The following is an 8723-nucleotide window of genomic DNA, read 5'->3' as shown; positions in this document are numbered from 1 at the left end:
GTGCAAACTCAAGGCCGGGCTAGCCTGACAACACAGTGCGTTCCAGGCCAGTCTGGGCCACAGAGTCAGTTAGGGGTGGTGGCTGGGTCCCTCATGAAGCTTGGAGACAAGGAGGATTCCCCCAGAGTTAGTTCCTGCTAGGAGCAGCCTGAGATGGGGGAGGGAGCGACACCCTGGATGCTTGACTGGTGCTTGGTGGCTCTCCAGAACCGGCCTGGCTGGCAGAGGGAGGTGGAGGAGCAGGGTGGTGGCGGGGACTGTTTGTTATTTGGGAGGGACAGAAGGTGAGACCGCCTCAGCAGTCCCTGACTGAAACTGGAAGAGTTGGCCTTCCGAGAAGGCCGGTGGCAGTGGGGGTGGCCAGACACCAGTGTAGGTGTGGGTTGGAGCAAGTGTGAGGTTTTCTTTTTGAGATCCTGACTTTCAGTTTCTTCCTCTCTAAAATGGGTGTGATTTCTAGTACCTGTCTCCACAGGCTAGGAGGGCCTCCCTGTGTGATTGATCAGACAGGCCAACCGTTTGGGTCATGCTTAAGTAAGTGCCGGCCAGTTGATGACGGAAAAGCTGGACAGAGGAATGAACAAACAGTTCAGTAACCAAGGTGACGTGAAGGCACAGGGGCAAGAAGGCTCGGTAGACAGGCAGTTCCGCATTCCAGTAGCTGCCTTAATGGCTCCAGCCTCAGTTTTCCTTCCTGCTCTAAGATCCTCCCCTTCCCTCCCCTCCCTTCCCTCTTCTTTTCTTTCATTTTTTGGGAGACAGAGTCTCTAGCCCAGATTGACCTCAAATTTGCTGTGTAGCTGAGAATGATATTGAACTTCTGATCCTCCTGCCTCTACCTCCAGAGTCCTTGGGTTGTTGGTGTGCTGCCTGCCTGGCTTTTGTAGTACCGGGAATCACACCTAAGACCTCTTTGTGCTGGGCAGGTACTTTACAATGCTGGCCTCTTGATCTGAACTTCTCTTAAAAACTTTTTTATTTTATTTATTTATTTTATTTTATGTACATTTATGGTTTGCCATGGGTGTTGAGCCCCATGGACCTGGAATTACAGACAGTTGTGAGTTGCCATGAGGATGCTGGGAGTTGAACATGGGTCCTCTAGAAGAGCAGTCAGTGACCTTAATCATTCATGCTTCTCTCCAGATCCCTCCTAAAAACTTTTAAAATTAATTCTTTGATAATATTATACATACTCTGATCATATTTACCCCACACTCTAGATCCACCCACTCTTCCCTACCTGCCCACCTTTGTGCCTTCCCTTCCCCCCACCTATCAAGTCGTGTGGATGCACCAAGTGTCCTTGGGTGTGTGATCTTCCATTGGGACGTGGGACTGACTCTTTCTCTCACCGTTTATCGGTTGCCAATGGTTTGTCTTTTGGGCCTGGGATTGCACACCCATCTTCCCTCTCTGGGATCTGGTCTGTCTTGAACTTGATCAGGTTTTGTGCACTCGGTTATAACCACTTTGCGTTCATTTGTGCAGCTGCCCTGCTGTGTCCAGAAGACACTGTTTCCTGTGGTCACCCACAGATTCTGAGCCTTATACTCTTTCCACCGCTCTCCCACAATGATGTCTGAGTCTTAGGAGATGGTAGTGTGACGTATATGTCCAGGTGAGGCTTGAGCGCTTTGCAATCTCTCTCTGTCTCTCTGTCTCTGTCTCTGTCTCTCTCTCTCTCTCTCTCTCTCTCTCTCTCTCTCTCTCTCTCTCTCTCTCCTCTTGAGATAGGGTTTCCCAGTAGCTATGGAACCAGTCCTGGAACTCACTCTGTCACTCTATAGACCAGGCTGGCCTTGAACTCATAGAGATCCACTTACCTCTGCCTCCCAAGTGCAAGGATTAAAGGCATGCGCCACCACTGCCTGACTACTTTGTAGTCTCATGCCCTTGGCACCTTAACCAATTGTGAGTCTTCATTAATCCTCCCCCCACCACTGCAAACAGGAGCTTCTCTGATGAAAGTTGAGAGATGAGTTCTGCGTCTCCATATTTGCTCTGGACTTTTCATAAGTTCCTTCAAGATTGTTCCCTCACTAATTGTTTATTAAGCATTTATTCTTTGCCAGGTATTGTAATATGTTCCATGGATAGATATACGAACAAAATAGCCCAGAGTGGCTCTCCTGGAGTTCCATGCTGGTAGGAGGCACAGCACCCACACATTTGGAAGGCTCCAGATTTTATCTTGCTACTCAGAATGACACAATCAGAGACTTACAAAGTGTTCATTTCTAGAAGTTTCCATTCAACATTTTGAACCGTGGTTGACCTTGTGTATCTGAAACCGTGGAAAGCAGGTCCATGGGTAAGGAATAGACTGCTGCGGAGTTTCCACGTTGGGACTCAAGATGGCTGTTTCAACTGCTGTCTTCACTGCTGTCTCCCAGCCAGGAGGAAGGAAGAAGTGGGTGGGGACTGCTACAATGCCAGGGACCATGAGCAAAGGGTGAAGAATGGGTGCTGGAGGACAGCTAGACATGTGGGGAGGGACCTGACGCTGGCACTGCCCCCTGTCTCTCCTCAGCCCATAGTCTGCATCTGAGACAGAGAACAGCAGCAACAGCGAAACCACACCCACACACCACACACCCCCACACCACATACACCACACACATATACCACACACACACACATCACACACACACCATACACACACCACACACACATAAACACGCATCACACACACACCACACACGCACACACATACCATACACACATCACATGCACACACATACATGCACCACATACACCACACACACACACACACAACAAGCAAACACATCTCCCTGTTGACTGAGGTTTTTGTCCCTGAACTCACGAGAGGAGGTCGGCCTGCCTCTGTCTCCCAAGTGTTGGGATTAAAGGTATGTGCTACCACAGCCAACTACTCTCTTTCTTTCTTTTTTATTTTAAAAACTTTATCCTTTTTTCTTTTCTCTTCCAAGCCTACACATATATTTAAACACACTGTAAACCATTTAGAGGTTTTCTTCATCTGAATCTGTCTTTACTGTATATCTCTCTTTTCCTGAGCACACGAGTCTTTAATTTGCTAAGTGATATGGCTAGGATTAAAGCTGTGGTTTTGACAGTTGGATAAACCCCATTCCTTAGCTTTCTGAGAATCTAGCTTCATGGTGGAGGTACTGGCCAGAGCCATGTTTATTGCCACAACTTTATGGCATTTCAAGGTCTGTGCCACCACCAAGAAGCATGCTGTAGGCTATTCATAAATACTATTTAAGTTTTGTGGCAGAGCTTCTTAAAAGGGCTGCAAAGTTTTTGCAGCTAAAACTGAGTCAGGAAGCTTCTCTTAAATGAGATGCGTTTGCCTCTAGCAAAGAGAGCAAACCCGAGAAATTGCTGCTACCAAGAAGCCATGCTTAATGCTGTAATTTTGTGTCTAGAATTACTTCCCAAGCTCTTTCAGGTTTTCTGTGGATGCACTTGTCCACACGTTGGGCACCATTCTGTTGACTGAGGTTTCTGTCCTGCCTGAAACTCACAGAGTCCTACATTAATTATAAACTGATTGACCTATTAACTCAGGATTCTTATTAACTCTTATAACTTATATTTTAGCCCATAATTCTTGTATATGTTAGCCACATGGCTTGGTACCTTTTTCAGTGAAGGCAGTCATATCTTGCTTGCTCTGTGTCTGGCTTCCTCTGTGTCTGGGTATTGACTGCAGACTGCAGAATCCTCTTCGCTTTTTCTTGTTGCCCAGCCTCTAATTCCTTCCTGGTATCCCCACCTATACTTCCTGCCTGGCTACTGGCCAATCAGTGTTTATTTAAAGTACAAGTGACAGGGTGCAGACCATTGTCCCACAGCACCCCCCTTCATGAAAACAGCCGTCTTACTCATAACCGTTATTGCTTTAAACTCCCCTGTGGTTTCCTAGTACCCTCTGAGCTGCAGACAAGTTTGGCAACCTGGCTTTTATACCACAATCTAGGTTCTTTTGTAGGACTGCATCCTCTCTTCTATCTCCCCTGCAGCTTCACCTCAAAATCAGGCTGCTCTCCTCTTTCCACCCCAGAGGCATTCTTGTTTCTTACTTTTATTTTTATTTATTTATTTTTTGCCTAGCTTGTCTCACAGTTGGGAGCTCCCTTCTTGATCTTCCCACAGAAGCCTCCTCTTTCCTCTTCAGGATGCCCCAGCCTGCCTTTGTTTGCCCAGAGTCCTGGCAGGGAACATCACCAATTCTCCTATTGTGTCTTTCTTCTTCTACCTCTTCAGTCTCTTCTCACCCACCCTCTGTTCCTCCATCTCTTTTGCCCGTCTTTTCTCCGAGTTACTGAACCATTGCTGTGAGGTAGGTTAGATTTCTGAGGCAACTTAAAGGGACAGGACACAGAAAAGAGACTGGACACTGCCCTCAATGGACTGAATGTTTGTTTCAAACATCGAGGGGCTGACATAGCAGGAAAGGGGTGTCTACCATAAGGGGGAGGGAATAAGCAGAGTTTTTCTAGGGGAGTCGGAAAATGGGAGCTATGTGCCAGTCCTCATTTTCTCCCTCCTGGATTGCTTGTCCAGACAAGGCTGTTTTATCTTTAGAAGCTATCAGGATGCGGGTCATAGAGGGAGTTTGAGTTTGGCAACAGCAATGAGGGGGGAGGAACTGGAGTTTCAACATTGGACCCTGGTCAGGATCTGAAGAGTTTGTTCAAGGTATTTTTCCAACAAGGTGTCCTGATAAGCAGAATCCTTGCTTTACTTCCTGTGGCCATGTAACAAATGACCCCACTATTCAGTAACTTCAAGCAAGGGGCTATAGCTCAGTTGGTAGAGTGCTTGTCCACCATGCATGAACAAAGCCTTGGGTCTGATTCCCAGTGCTCTGTAAAATACATCAGTTTTCCTAGCACTTAGGATGTACAGTCAGGAGCCCAAGCAAGGTGGTGTGAACCTGTAATTCCAGACCTTGAATGGGGTGGAGTTAGGAGAATCAGGAATTCAAGGTTCAAGGGTAGTCTGAGCCAGGCTGGGCTACAAGAGACTCTTTCAAAAAAAAAAAAATGTTGGAAGTGGAGGGAGGGAGAAAGAGATGGAGGAAGAAAGAGTTGGAGAGAGAGATAGAGAGGAATCCAGGGAAGGCAGGAGGGGCTGAGAGAGACCTTTGCTGGGTGCTTTGAAGCATCTGCCCTGGGAAGATCAGGGGACCCTGCAGGCGAATCCTCTCAGCACCTGGGACAGCACCCAGTACAAGTCAGTTTCTTCGTGACAACAGAAACCTTGGCAAAGGGAGCACAGCCAACCCGAAGTTTACAAAGACATTCCATCCACCATGGGTGTGTCTGGGAATCGGGTAGGAGGCCTTCAAAAGCAGGAGTTTGCTTGCATTTTTTTCTTTGTAATAACCACTTTCCTAGCCAGTCACGTTCCGGGACTCACTGTGGACCAGGTTCTTGTAAGCACAAAAGACATCTTTCTGAAATTGCATGGTAGGGGCTGGCAAGCTGGGGCCTAATGCTTGTTTTCTGCACTAAGCTTATTGCGACACTGCCATGCTGGTTTGTCTGTGTATTGTCTGTGGCTCTCTCCTGCCACTGGGCGGACTGGCTGTACTCCTAGGGCAGTTGAGAGGACCAACTGGCCTTCTCAGTGAGAATTTGACCTAGCAGTAGAGAGGAAGTTAGGACGCTTGCACTCAGGGTCATCTTCAACTACCTGGGGAGTTAGAGACCTGCCCGAGCTTCAGGAGGCCCCGCTTCAAAACAAACAAACAAGCAAACCCAAGAAAGTAGCCTGTAGTAGGCTTTTTCTTTTGGGTCACTAACCAGCTCCCAATTCATGACATGGAGACATTATTAGTTTTGGATGCTTGGCCTTAGCTTATGATTGTTTCTGGCTACCTTTTAAAACTTAAATTAACCTGTTTTTCTTCATCTACGTTTTGCCCTGGGACCTTTTACTTTTCTTTGCTTCTGTATATCTTACTTTCACTGCTTCTTGTGTCTGTCTGTTTGTCTGTCTGTCTGTCTGGTGGCTGCCTGGCTTCTTGCCCTGGGCGTCGTGTCCTTCTCTTTCTCCCTTGTTCTCGCCTTCTCCTTCTTCTCTCTTCTCCTTCTTCTCCGGAGCCTATTGATGTGGGAGTAATTTCTTATTAATAAAGAAACTGCCTAGACCCATTTGATAGGCCAACCCTTAGGTAGGCGGAGTAAACAGAACGGAATGCTGGGAGAAAGAAGCTGAGTCAGGGAGTCGCCATGATTCTCCCACTCCAGACAGCCGCAGGTTAAGATCATTCCTGGTAAGCCAGCTCTTGGGCTACACAGATTAATAGAAATGGGTTAGATCAATATGTAAAAGCTAGCCAATAAGAAACTGAAACTAATGGGTCAGGCAGTGTTTAAAAGAATACAGTTTCCGTATAATTATTTTGGGTAAAGCTAGCCGGGTGGCGGGACACAGCCCGCCGCTCCGTATTTCAACAGAGTGGCACCCAACGTGCTAATGAACTCCACGTAAAACCTGAGAGGGCTTAAAAAGGAGAGAAAGAGAATTTAAGATAGCTTTTTGCTGTTTGTGGGTTGCGTGCCGCAAAGAAATTGTCCTGACTCAGCAGCAGGAAAAAACTGGCTGTTTTAAAATGCCGGCTTTCTGGGCTGTGCCGCCATTGCGATCTCTGTCTGGCTCCTGTGGGAGACAGAGCTTTTGAATGGAGCATTTGGAGTAAAGCTCTACGGCTTGCTTGATGGCAATGTGGACTGCTATGTGCCTGGAACTGTGTGTGGCTCAGGGGCACCAAATGGCTCTGAGGCAGGAGCGGCTTGGCTCAGCTCTGCCATGCTGAACTGTGATGGTCTCAGGCAGGAACTACCGTAATTACCATAAAAACAGCGCATTTAAGGTTTCAACTGGGCAGGACACAGGCGGTACCGTATTACCTGTACATGGCACAACTTAAGTTTTTAAGAACTGCTTAACATTTTAAGAAATGTTCCTGGATAGTAAAAAAATGTTATAGATTCACAATAAAACATATTCAGACATAAAAGACCACACTGTTGGATGAATGCACATAGACTTGAGAGAGAGAACAAAAAGAATATAGAAAATAAAGTTAATGGTTTTAAAAAAAAAGGTAAAGTCTTTAAAGAGACAGAGTACAGTTAAGAAATTAAAAGAAATAAAGAAAAATAAGCCACGTAAAAATGAAAAATTCACAGAGAGTCTGGATTATGTACATTGTGTTTTCTTTAAATTTTTTGACTGTGAAGGAGCTAAGTACAGAGAGACATTTCATTACATGGGCTGCCAAGCTAAACCAGAATGGATATAAGGGTATTACGATTTCAAAATTTGGGTTTAAGGATATGATGCTTTGGAGAGGGTCTTCTTTTGTTTTCACAGAGGACCAGACCCTGTGGATTTCTTCTATCCCAATTTGGTATGATAGACCACGCCCTCCTGAAAGGTTGTTGTGAACATCTTCAGAAAATTGCTTCGCTCAACTGCCAACTGAGATGAAACTAGCACACAGGTTATACCATGAAAGACCTAATTAACGACGCCCCCATTCAACAGGAAGCAGTTTGGAGAGAAAAAACTGCGCCCATGTTTCCAAAATATTGTTTATAAATGTTCTTTTACATTTAAAGGGGGATATGATATAGGTATGAATAATTTGCAATGGTATGGATTTTAAGGTCAATTTTGTTATATGTATATGTATTTTTGATCTTGAATAAGGTGTGATTGTGTAGTTCATTTTTAAAATGTAATGTATAATTAGGAAATATAGGTTGTTGATGGATAATCATAATAGTCAAGTTTGTAGTCATGTTACTTAGATTTTCTAGATATATAGAGATATATTTCAGATAGGCATTCTTCATATCTCTCAAAGGCTACAGAATATGGCATTTAAAATATTTTAATAACTTAGGACTTTTCATGACAATGAGACACGTCTGCTCCTGGCAGCACCAATCTACTTCGAGAGGAAGATGGGCATCGAAGAGGATCCTTATGGAGTTTGATAGCCATTTGGGCAAGAAACTGCTCTTGCCTGGACTGTTGCATAAAATGGACACAGAGAACCCGCAGAGAGAGGACTGCTGAACTTGCCTAAAGGTGAGACGGTCTTTTGGGGTTCATGACTCATGAAAGAGTCTGCGAGACATTCTGCAGGACACAGCAGATAGTGACTGAACTGTCTTTGAAATTTCCTGCTTCATGGAAATGTCTGCTGGATACTATGGGCCTGAAGGCTGAAGATGGATGCCCCAACCATACAAAAGAACTTTGGGTGACTGTCCAGGCAACAAGATGTCTCTGTCATTTCTAGAGTTTTCTTATTTCTTGTTTACTTAGGTAGTATTATATCCTTCTGGAGTCTTTGATGGAGTTAAAGAATGAATAGATAGTTATAATTTTCCTTAGTTATGATAAAAGATAAAATAGATATAAATATTGTAACTGTAATTCTTGCTTGATAACTGTTTTGCTATATGTAATTTTACTATGTTAAAGTTAAAGCCTTTCTTTTTTGTTTAAACAGAAAAAGGGGAAATGATGTGGGAGTAATTTCTTATTAATAAAGAAACTGCCTAGACCCATTTGATAGGCCAACCCTTAGGTAGGCGGAGTAAACAGAACGGAATGCTGGGAGAAAGAAGCTGAGTCAGGGAGTCGCCATGATTCTCCCACTCCAGACAGACGCAGGTTAAGATCATTCCTGGTAAGCCAGCTCTTGG

This window comes from Microtus oregoni, unplaced genomic scaffold (assembly GCF_018167655.1).
Source record: "Microtus oregoni isolate MIOR12 unplaced genomic scaffold, Mior012 000006F_ref0000085, whole genome shotgun sequence".
NCBI classification, from domain to species: domain Eukaryota; kingdom Metazoa; phylum Chordata; class Mammalia; order Rodentia; family Cricetidae; genus Microtus; species Microtus oregoni.
This window is presented reverse-complemented; position numbering follows the sequence as displayed.